Below are 13,436 nucleotides of genomic sequence, written 5' to 3' on the forward strand. Positions count from 1 at the left end.
ATATGCACACAATGTGGCTGTTTGGGATTACATGCAAATCTGTGTGTGAACACGTGCCACGATGAGAGCCACAGCATATGAATAGATCGTGGCTGATTTAAGGGCGTATATGTTAAAAAGCCCAATGAAGCTCTCCTAAGTTAAAAACACGCTATAAAGACACACAATGATTGTACATCAGGCAAAATATAAACATAAATTGTGTAATAATTATATTTGAAGCCTGTGCTTGTAATGGTATGAATAAAGAATATAAAACCAAATATGTTTTTATAAATAAAAAAATGAATTGTATGTGGTACAAATGTTTAAGATTACACGCAGATCTGTGTGTGAACACTTGCTAAGATGGGAGTCATAGCATTTGCATGCAATACAACTATTTGAAATTGCATGTGGATCTGTGCGTTAACACATACTTAGATGAGAGCCATAGCATATGGGTGGATCGTAACTGATTTAGGCCGAATGCACACGGCCGTGGAACACGGCCTTGAGCGGTCTGTGGTATCCCGGCCTGGCATCCTGCTGAGAGCAGGAGCGCACGGCGTCATTGGTTGCTATGACGCCGTGCACTTTATGCAGCCGCTGCACTATAGTCATACACTCGTATGATCCGTATCCGTTGCGCCGTTCCGTGGACCCGCAAAAATTATACATCATGTCCTATTCTTGTCTGTTTTGCAGACAAAAATAGGCTTTTCTTTAATGGGCCATCTGTTCCGTTCTGCAAATTGCGGAAGCCACACTGGCGGCATCCGTGTTTTGCGGATCCGCAATTTGCGGACCTCAAAACACGGCGCGGTCGTATGAATGAGCCATTAAACACACGCCATAAAGACACACAATGATTGTGTGTCAGGCAGAATGTAAACATGGAATATGTAATAATTATATTTGAAACTGTACTTACAAGGGTATGTAATCAAAATGAATAAATATAAGTCCAATTATATATTTATAAAAATAAATTGTATGGAGTGCGACTATTTGAGATTACATACAGATATGTGTGTGAACTGAGATGGAAGCCATAGCATATGCATGCAATGCATCTATTTGGAGTCAAATGTGGATACAGTGTGAGCGCATGCTTAAATGAGAGCCATAGCAGTAAAACTATTGGAAATTACATGTGGATCCAGTGTAAACGCGTACTTAGATGAGACTATTAGGCCATATCATTTGGAGGGATCATAACTGATTTAGGGGCATGTATATAAAGCTCTCCTAATTGAATGCCGTGAAGACAAAATCAGGCAAAATAGCTCATAGCGCTATATAGACATAAGGTGCATAAAAGGTATACTTAAAACTCATATTTATAATAATATGTATACAAAATAAATTGATATGGAACCGAGTGTTATTATAGACATCTGAATAAGAATGAGTTCCAATGTACCAAAAACATCTATGCTAATTCCTAATGTGAATACCAGCCAAAGCAGACCATATTAGTGTAGAGTACTTCAGATCAAAAATGAATCTGTAATGCACAATGCACACATATCTCATGAGATAGGGACAAGGAAAAAAATACCCTCCAATGATAATAAAACAATAAGGCCTCTTGCACACGAACGTTATTTTTTCCCTTTCCGTTCTTTTTTTGCAGATTCCGTTTGTGGTCCGTATGCGGAACCATTCACTTCAATGGGTCCGCAAAAACAATGGAAGGTACTCCGTATGCATTCTGTTTCTGTATTTCCGTTCTGTTCAAAGATAGAACATGTCCTATTATTGCCCGCAAATCACGTTCTGTGGCTCTATTCATCCATATGTCTTCTGTATCCGTTCCGTTTTTGTGGAACCATCTATTGAAAATTTTATGCCCAGCCCAATGCGCAGACCGAAAAAAAGGTGAAGAAAATAAATGCCGGATCCATTTTGCCAGATGCATTTTTTGGACTGATGAGGCATTTTTAAGACTGATCAGGATCCTGATCAGTCTTAGTGCTCTTTCACACTTGAGTTCTTTTCTTCCGGCATAGAGTTCCGTCGTTGGGGCTCTATGCCGGAAGAATCCTGATCAGTCTTATCCTAATGCATTCTCAATGGAGAGAAATCCGTTCAGGATGCATCAGGATGTCTTCAGTTCAGGACCGGAACGTTTTTTGGCCGGAGAAAATACCGCAGCATGCTGTGCTTTTTGCTCCGGCCAAAAATCCTGAACACTTGCCGCAAGGCCGGATCCAGAATTAATGCCCATTGAAAGGCATTAATCCGGATCCGGCCTTAAGCTAAACGTCGTTTCGGCGCATTGCCGGATCTGACGTTTAGCTTTTTCTGAATGGTTACCATGGCTGCAAGGACGCTAAAGTCCTGGCAGCCATGGTAAAGTGTAGTGGGGAGCGGGGGGAGCAGTATACTTACCGTCCGTGCGGCTCCCCGGGCGCTCCAGAGTGACGTCAGGGCGCCCCACGCTCATGGATGACGTGTCGCATGGATCACGTCATCCATGCGCATGGGGCGCTCTGACGTCATTCTGGAGCGCCCCGGGAGCCGCACGGACTGTAAGTATACTGCTCCCCCGCTCCCCACTACTACTACGGCAACCAGGACGCCATAGTAACACTGAACGCATTTTGAAGACGGATCCGTCTTCAAATGCTTTCAGTTCACTTGCGTTTTTCCGGATCCGGCGGGCACCTCCGGCAAATGGAGTGCACGACGGATCCGGACAACGCAAGTGTGAAAGAGCCCTTACTAATGCCATCAGTTGGCATACGTTTTCTGGGATCCGGCAAGCAGTTCCGGCGACGGAACTGCTTGCCGGATCACTCTGCCGCAAGTGTGAAAGTAGCCTGAGCTGTGCAAATAATTTTTTTTGTTTTTTCTTGCTATTGTTAGAGATCAGCACGTACACGCCTGATTTATATGCATATATACCATAAGGACGTATATTTTTCTCCAATTTACGACCTTCTGCTCACAATTTTTGCACAAAGCATTGCTTTGTTGTTTTTACAAACATTTGCTTGCTCTCCTGCTCACCTGCATGACAATTTGATTATAGGATTTCTAATCATGGACTCACAAAATTTTACCAATGCTGATAGCAACCTGACGATAATGGACACTAGACGCATGAGACTCGCTGAAGTCTTTGATGTGGATATAACCAATCTGGAAAGACATACTGAATTTGGGGATTTAGTATTCAAATTGGAGAAATTGCCATACAGGAATTGCACCTCTGGTGGGATAAACATCTTGAGTTCCTACCTGGACAAAAAAAATGATCCCCAGAGGACTGAGAATAAAAAAATTCACAACCAATATCAACACTGAGGAATTAAAAATCAAGTGGAATGCAATTCTGAGTGAATGTTCCCTCAAGCTAATGCAATTGATCATTGACCATGAATGCCAAAAAATTTAGGAAACTAAAAAAGAGCTGGATAAATATAACCACTACCCTGAATACCTTAAAACAACTGGAGGATGACATTGTGGCATCAAAAAGAACAAAGTTCTTAAGGGACACTAAGGACTATACTAGTGATGTTTATCGCTGGAAAAACACATCACAAAAACCTAGACCTGTACTTAAAAAGAACAAAGAAAAAACAACCTTTAGTTCCTTGGATCCTGATACCTCTGAGTATTCAGAATATGAGGAGAACACACTGACTTCTATGGTTACCTCACAGAGTACAACTAACCGACCCCAATCGTTGAATTTTGCCTCCAACCAACAGTCTACCACTACACATTCAAAAGACGTAACAGACGGGCAGGCCGCAAACATTGGAAAAAAATCGGAGGTATCCTGTCCCCAACAGAAGGAGACAATAGGAGTTAACAGCAGTACAGAGGATAACAATAATATTATAAATCTATCTTCATTTGAACTGACGCCTACACACATACAAGTTCTTTCCAAAGGCCTCAATTTTTCACTGATGTCTCACTTCAACATGTCTAACACTTTGATGGACCTTAACAAATTTGCACACATTCTCACCCTCAGGCGCCATTTTTTACAATCACCAGGGGAACAAAAAAAAAGATTCAAGGAGTTCTGACTTTTCATCATCAGAACCCATATTTGTAAATAATGAATTCTCGGATCTATTTTTGGATGAACAGTGCACTCTAATGAATCTGATGGCACTACAAGATGACCCCTTAGCTCAAACCCAAAGATATATTCATAGTATTGATATTATAGGGTCCAATAGTGCCTTTTATCCTATCACTTCACGGGTACCAGCCGTCGATCAATTCCAACATACAGTGGAGAGGGACTTGAAAAAATTATATGATGTCACCAGATTCGACAAGTGTGGCTTTAATGTCAACAAAAACCAAGTTAAAGCCATCGCAGAATTAAGACAAAACCAGGACCAAGTAGTGAGAATGGCTGACGAAGGAGGAAAAATTGTTGTCCTGGATAAACAAATGTATGGGAACATGGTCATGACAATTTTGAATTATAAGGATACATACAGGAAACTTAGTTCAGATCCTATTCCGGTGTTCAAAGATGTGGTCAAGGACTTTGTAACAGAAGGGGTTAAGCCTCATTCACACGTCAGCGTTTCAAGGACATTCATTTTAATGTGTGTATTCACACCTCAGTGTTTTAGCACGGTCCGTGGGTCCATGTTTATAGCACAGATACATGCTCTATTTTGTCCGTAATATTGTCCATAATGGCCGCCATAAAGTTCAGGAAGTGTCAGATCTACATGCATGCTGGGTCCACTCTGCCTTTTACCATTTTTGGTGCCATAATGGCCTCCATTACTTACAAGGGATGCAGGTACCAACATGCATGCCGAGCCCACTCCATACCTTTCCTTGTGCCAGACAGCTTCCAATGAATGTAGTGAGAGCAGGCCACAGCTTTATACTGAAACCAATTAAAATCAGCCTATGGGGCAGACAGGCTAATCAGGAGTGCACGACTCGCTGGAGTGCCACATCTCCAGCACTGTAAATCTGCAAAGAAAAGGGGGTTAGTCAGCACATCCCAATGAGCAGGTGCACGCTGCCATGGCTGAAAACATAGAGAAAAAAGACAATGCAACAGCACCCTGCAACAGATAAAGTACAATAATGCCATAGTCACAAAAAATATTATAGTGCTAATGCTACGCTTATTTATAAAGTGAGATGCTTGGCAAATGCATTTTGTACAAAACCATCTGAGCCCGTCTGCCGAACATCAAGGCAATCTCTGTAAGACGGGTCCTAACACTAAATACTACCTGTTATGCGCCATAATGGCCGCCATAAAGTTCAAGAAGTGTTGGATCCACATGCATGCTGGGTCCACTCTGCCTTTTACCATTTTTGGTGCCATATGGCGCATAACAGATAGCATTTAGTGTTAGAACCCGTCTTACAGAGATCGCCTTGACGTTCGGCAGACGGGCTCAGATGGTTTTGTACAAAATGCATTTGTCAAGCATCTCACTTTATAAATAAGCATAGCATTAGCACTATAATATTTTTTGTGACTATGGCATTATTGTACTTTATCTGGTATTCAGGGTGCTATTGCATTGTCTTTTTTTCTCTATGTTTTCAGCCATGGCAGCGTGCACCTAGGTATAGTAAGGAACCGGGTCCCCTAACAATAGACAGAACTTACCAAGTTGCCAGAGAGAGGTATAGGAAAAAGGATGGAAGATGTATAGAGCTGGTAGACATGTGTACCACACCATGAATGACGCTAGGAGAGCAAGGGGAGATGTCCACTATTTATGATGTCAGCAGCAGAAAGTGTCCAAATAGGAAGTGCTTTGTGTTCCAGCATGGAACACATGGGTATTCGTTAGGAAGTCATTGACAACATATGTGGCTGTGCTGTATGAGTGTAATAATGTACAAGGAGGGGGTTTATGTGAGGGAACTGTGATATCTGCTAAGCACAATTAGAAGGTAGAATAGTGCTGTAAAATGTGTTAGAAAATCCAAAATGGCAGTGCGTTTCACTGTGGAATGCACCAGTCTGCGTTCTATACAGACCTATTGACATTAGTCCTACAAGAAAACTTCTTTATGTTTGAAGATTCTTTTTCTATCCAGAAGCAAGGGACTGTGATGGGGTCACATACAGCGCCCCCTTATGCTAACGCATACATGGCCAGAGTGAAAAGAGAATATATATACCCACATATTCTCTTTCAACAACATGTTAAAGTTTGGAAAAGATACATTGACAACATTTTTTGTCTTTGGGATGGCCCACTTGATTCCCTCCTTCTCTTTCATCAGCATCTTAACTCTATCTATCCCAAACTTCAATTTACCATACATCACGACACCCACACTGTAAATTTCCTTGACACTGAAATCACTAAACAAACTGATGGCACATTAACCACCGACCTTTATGGCAAACCTACAGATCGGAACAACTTGTTACACTACAGTAGTTGTTATGCACCCTCTACTAAGAAATCATTACCTAAATCACAATTTGAATGCATTAACAGGATAGTCACCAGCGATAATAATAAACACAAAAGACAAATTGAAATGACGATGAAATTCCAAGAAAAAGGTTATCCTCTGAAGGTAATTGAAAAAAGTCTAACACCTACAATCAGACAGGACAAAAATACTAACAAAAGACTACCATTTGTCCACACGTCTCACCCCTACTCTAATAAAGTAACCAATATTATCAAAAAAACATTGGAACATCCTAACTAAATCATATTGTCACTGCCAGATCTCTGAGAAGTTCTGATAGAGGTTCTTCAGTACCTCCTGCATGATGTTCTTTTGTTTTGCTTTCGCTTTGACATCTCTTCTCCCTCTCCCAGCTGTCATCTATTAGCAGTGATTGCCTCCCAATATATCTCCTCCCATACTGCTTCACTTTGCGGTTTATATTACTTCCTGGATTGGGTTCACTGCTTGAAGTTGCTACTGCTGGTTCCTCAAGATAAGTCTATTTCTGTATTTGTTTTTTCCTGTTGGCTTGATCCTAGGTGACCCTGACTCCCTCCGTATTGAGTGCAGGGAGCCGGTGGTCGTGTCTCCTCACTATTATAGGGTTTGCAGGTGTCACTCAGTCTAAGGTACGAGGACATGCAGCTTTCTATCATTGAGATCTTTGCATGGGCTGAGTAGTGAGGGAGAGCTCTAGGGCATTAATAGGGCTCACCCTTTTGTTCCTTAGTTTGGGATCAAGTCAGTTGGATCTTTATTTGTTACTTATTGTTTCCTGCAACACCATCCGTGACACATATCCTACAATCGAAGAGTTTAAATCACGATTTCTACCATGTTTCAGACGACCAAAAAATTTACGTGACCTCCTAGTCAAGGCAGATATAGGCTTAAATAAAACAACAACAAAAAAAAACTTTATTGGGTACAGTAAGACAGGGCACATTTCCCTGCCTACACTGCGCCCAGTGCTCTAATGTCTTAAAAGAAGATCAAATATACCATCCACTCACAGGCCAAGAATTTCAAATCAAGGGTTTCCACACATGTGAATCCAAGTTTGTGGTTTACCTTTTAAAATGCCCATGTGGACTTGTATACATGGGCAAAACCACCCGAAACATTAGAGACAGAGTATGTCAACACAAATCGACAATTCGCTGTCAGAACCTATTACTCCCAGTCCTGAACCATTTTTTCAAAGCCAAACATAACCTTTCCCAATTAAAATTTCAAGTTATCGAGCATGTAGCTATGCCAAGAAGAGGGGCCAATCGTCAACAACTTCTAAAACTGAAAGAGGCTTTCTGGATCCACAAACTAGAAAGTTTGGAACCAAGGGGTTTAAACAGAGAGTACGAACCTTGTTTCTAAGTACCTTTGCAGGTGTCTCTATATATATTACTAATACTTTTATTTCACAGATCCACTAGAATACAGGACCGGATCCCCACCACGTTTGCCATCTCTACTGTATCCTTTTAGTTCCCTTCTTTCTATTGTCTCTTCTTCCTTCCCCTTCTTCTCTCTTCCCCCATTCCACTTTACACACAAACATTCTTCCACCCCTTCTCCATCTCCCCGGACAGTGTTCATTACATGAGTTATCACTCGTTTCCTATATTTCATATATACATATCGTAACCTCATTAGCCTTATACCATTTATTCTTATCCCCACAAATTGTCTCTTATACTTTCTTATAAATCACTACATACTTATTATCCCATTTGGCACACATATCCAGTCTGTTTAGCTCTTTTATCAAATAACTACATACATATTATCCCATTTGACACACATATCCAGTCCGTTTCGCTCTCTTAATGCAATGCGTTCCACGCTGGAACGCATCGCATCTCCTCTTGCTCTTTCTCTTTCACTTTTAACCAGCTTCTGGCCCAGTTTCAACGCATGGGTGCGTTCCACGCTGGAACGCACCGCCATTTTGATTCAGATCCGCACCCCCTAGAGACCAGTACGCTCCACGGAGCACACCGCATTACCTCCATCCGGGACAGTCATTATGTTCGTTGCGTTCCACATTTCTCAAGGCTGTCCGTTTTCCTCCTTCATCCAGTATTGGATAGGCCAACTAGGCAGACTGGTGCATTCCACAGTGGAACGCACTACCATCTTCATTCTGCCTCTATACCACTCGGTGCGTTCCACAGTGAAATGCACCACCATTTTGGATTTTCTTACAAATTTTACAGCACTATTCTACCTTCTAATTGTGCTCAGCAGATATCACAGTTCCCTCAAGTAACCCCCCCCCCCTTGTACATTATTACACTCATACCTCACAGCCACATATGTTGTCAATGACTTCCTAACGAATACCCATGTGTTCCATGCTGGAACACAAAGCACTTCCTATTTGGACAACACTTCCTGCTGCTGACATCATAAATAGTGGACATCTTCCCTTGCTCTCCTAGCGTCATTCATGGTGTGGATACACATGTCTACCAGCTCAATACATCTTCCATCCTTTTTCCTATATCTCTCTCTGGCAACTTGGTAAGTTCTGTCTATTGTTAGGGGACCCGGTCCATTTTCTCTCCATTTATGTTTTACTGGTTAGATTGGATATATGATCCCTATGTATTACCATTCCATACCATAATTTTAGTCTGCTACTTGACTATATACTATTATTGTTCTGTACTAAAAAAACAACAACCATGTAAACTTTATTGTTCAATCTTTTATTATAGCGTTTGAAAAATGTCTATGTTGACCGAAACGTCACACTATCACCTTTGAAAAGGGGGCATTGCATGGGAAAAGCAAAAATAAAGACACTTTGATTTCACCATATTCATTGGAGTGCTGAAGTTTCTATGTCGATATCTTTGCGGGCTAGGAACCCACAACCCCAGCACCCATCAAAACAAGACAAGAGTGCCACACCTTTCCACCTTGCTATGGTGGGAAGAGAGATACATATACTGCACTGATAACCCTTTTAGGAAGGAGATACGCTGGTACGGAGGCTACATAGATGATATCTTAATTGTTTGGGATGGTCATGTGGCGTCCATACCGGTGTTTCTGATGTACAGGGTGGGCCATTTATATGGATACACCTTAATAAAATGGGAATGGTTGGTGATATTAACTTCCTGTTTGTGGCACATTAGTATATGTGAGGGGGGAAACTTTTCAAGATGGGTGGTGACCATGGCGGCCATTTTGAAGTCGGCTATTTTGAATCCAACTTTTGTTTTTTCAATAGGAAGAGGGTCATGTGACACATCAAACTTATTGGGAATTTCACAAGAAAAATAATGGTGTGCTTGGTTTTAACGTAACTTTATTCTTTCATGAGTTATTTGCAAGTTTCTGACCACTTATAAAATGTGTTCAATGTGCTGCCCATTGTGTTGGATTGTCAATGCAACCCTCTTCTCCCACTCTTCACACACTGATAGCAACACCGCAGGAGAAATGCTAGCACAGGTTTCCAGTATCCGTAGTTTCAGGTGCTGCACATCTCGTATCTTCACAGCATAGACAATTGCCTTCAGATGACCCCAAAGATAAAAGTCTAAGGGGGTCACTGGATATGCGAAATTGCTACATGATGATGTGTTTCCCTCTTTATGCACTGAAGCTGGCACGTTCCCTTAGTTTTTCCAGCAAGATGGTGCACCACCACATTATGGGTGTCAGGTCAGAGCATTCCTAGATTTTCCTGGAAAGTGGATTGGTCGTCGTGGGCCAGTTGAATGGCCCCCAAGGTCTCCCGATCTGACCCCCTTAGACTTTTATCTTTGGGGTCATCTGAAGGCAATTGTCTATGCTGTGAAGATACGAGATGTGCAGCACCTGAAACTACGGATACTGGAAGCCTGTGCTAGCTTTTATCCTGCGGTGTTGCTATCAGTGTGTATAGAATGGGAGAAGAGGGTTGCATTGACAATCCAACACAATGGGCAGCACATTGAACACATTTTATAAGTGGTCAGAAACTTGTAAATAACTCATGAAAGAATAAATTTACGTTAAAACCAAGCACACCATTGTTTTTCTTGTGAAATTCCCAATAAGTTTGATGTGTCACATGACCCTCTTCCTATTGAAAAAACAAAAGTTGGATTCAAAATGGCCGACTTCAAAATGGCCACCATGGTCACCACCCATCTTGAAAAGTTTCCCCCCTCACATATACTAATGTGCCACAAACAGGAAGTTAATATCACCAACCATTCCCATTTTATTAAGGTGTATCCATATAAATGGCCCACCCTGTATATTAATAATAACCCTTGTAATATACAATTCACTGGGAATAATGAAAGAGCTCAGATTTCCTTTCTCGATCTATACCTTGTTGGTGATTCGGTTAAAGGGACAGTACATACGAGTCTATACTGCAAAAAATCTGCCGGCAACACAGCTTTACATGCAACAAGCAATCACCCTGCTCATACTATTAAGACAATACATGTGGGGGAACTGACTAGGGTGAAGAGATCTTGCTCTTCTGAGCATACATTTATTTCACAGATCCATGACATGTGTAAACACTTGCAGTCAAGAGGTTATCCCCGGTGGTCCATTTCCCGAGCCCAAAGCATTGTTCAAAATAAAAATAGAAAAGAGATGTTACACGTGAGAAAAGTTCCTGCCCCACAAAACAAAAATGAACAGGATTATAATGTTACTTTTTCCACCACTTTCAGCAAGGAATATAAACAGGTTGTGGGGATTATACAAAAAAAACTTACCCATACTGTATCAAGACTCCATTTTAGCTGATGTTCTCAAAGATGGCTGCAATTTTGTGGCCAGGCGTGGTGCAACTTTGGGACATCAACTCTCACCAAGTCTCTTCATATCCCGTCCTATGGAGTGTCTGAGTTATTTTTTTGTTCTTTGTATGTTTCTAACTAGGCAAATGAAAGGACTTTACAATTCACTTACTTTATCTCCAGTTGCTGCTTTCTTAGATTTCACTGAGGGTCACATGACCTGTGATGTCATCCTCTCTCCCTGCTCTGATTATATTTTGTGCACAAGCCTGAGAGAGCAGATATGTGCCTGTACACGAGATGTCACTGTGCTGACCAAGCCTCCCTGCACTGCAGGCTGCTGCTTATTGCTCTCTCCCTGGATTCTTGAGGAAAAACATTAACCTCTTCAGCTGCACAGACTCAGGGCTGAAGGCTTTACTGAGTAGCTGCAGGCAGTGAGGAGATAAATGCTGGGCACAGGAGCTGACAGAGGAGTTCTGCAGAGCATTGCACAAGAACAGGTAAAGGGAAGATCCTGTGTGTATCAGCAGTGTCATTGTACAGCTGGGACTTGTAGTCCTACACATACAACATGCTGCTGAGTCTCCCAGCAGTCAGACATGTCACTCAGGGCAGCACTTGTATTCACTCCCTTTGCAGAGCAGGGGGAGGGGCAGAGATTGTTGTTATTGAAGGTAAACAAAGGGCCAGAAGAGAACCAGGGAAATTAGGTAATATAGATTTTTTTGCCTAAAACTTGCTTAGCTTAGGCTACTTTCACACTAGCGTTCGGAGCGGATCCGTCTGATCTTTCATCGGACGGATCCGCTCCGATAATGCAGACGTTCGCATCCGTTCAGAACGGATGCGTCTGCATTAAAACTTAGAAAATTTTCTAAGTGTGAAAGTTGTCTGAGCGGATCCGTTCAGACTTTACATTGTAAGTCAATGGGGAACGGATCCGCTTGAAGATTGAGCCATATGGTGTCATCTTCAAGCGGATCCGCCCCCATTGACTTACATTGTAAGTCTGGACGGATCCGCTCGCCTCCGCACGGCCAGGCGGACACCCGAACGCTGCAAGCAGCGTTCAGGTGTCCGCTCACTGAGCGGAGCGGAGGCTGAACGCTGGCAGGCGGATGCATTCTCAGTGGATCCGCCTCCACTGAGAATGCATTGGGGCCAGACGGATGCGTTCGGGGCCGCTCGTGAGCCCCTTCAAACGGTGCGCACGAGCGGACACCCGAACGCTAGTGTGAAAGTAGCCTTAGTTATATATTGCTGACCATCAGATTTACAGTGCTATATATTTATTTTTCATAACTCGGACAACCCTTTTAACATATAAAGGCTCAGTGCGATGTGGCTCACCGTGCTGTAATGTTTGCCAGTATATGCTGAAAAAAAGTTAATTTACTGCCAGCGATAATCATAGATATGACATTGCACATTGCATAAATTGTGAAAGTCAGTATGTTGTCTACATAATTGAATGCATCTGCTGTCATTTAATAAATGTAGGATGTACAACTAGAAAATTTGAAAAAGAGAAAAACGGAAACGGAAAAAATAAACGTTCGTGTGCAAGAGGCCTTATTGTTTTATTATTATTGGAGGGTATTTTTTTCCTTGTCCCTATCTCATAAGATATGTGTGCATTGTGCATTACAGATGAATTTTTGATCTGAAGCACTTTACACTAATATGGTCTGCTTTGGCTGGTATTCACATTAGGAATTAGCATAGATGTTTTGGTACATTGGAACTCCTGATGCAGGTATTGGCTACTGCGCTTAATTCAGGCCCTCTACTCCCACTTCCACCATACCCCGAAATAACGACATACACCAGGTTGGATTGAATCGGCCACAGCAGTCGTTTTATCATTACATATTTTAACTTTTCCCGCAAAGATATTCAACCAACCCATATGCAACGGCATATAACAACCCCCCCCCCCCCCCCCAACATATGTATAACATATATTAAACCGACGAGGGAGGTCCTCGAAGCCCCAACTGTTTTTTAATAAACCCTCTTCCGTGGGGTACTCCATCTTTCCCCAAGCCGATGAGCGCCAGCTCGGAGGCACCACTGATGGACCTAAAAAAAACTGCCCCAAAAATACCAACCATGGGAGTCCAGCCCCAACCATGGAGCCCTCCCTTCCTCCAGAATGGTTATTCCACCCACTCCGAGGACCTCCCGCCACCAAGAACGCACCTGCTTGATCCCTTAAGCATCCCTCCATATACCTAAAGCCCTCTTGCAAACCCAAAC

Source organism: Bufo bufo, chromosome 3 (genome assembly GCF_905171765.1).
Source record: "Bufo bufo chromosome 3, aBufBuf1.1, whole genome shotgun sequence".
In the NCBI taxonomy this organism is placed as follows: domain Eukaryota; kingdom Metazoa; phylum Chordata; class Amphibia; order Anura; family Bufonidae; genus Bufo; species Bufo bufo.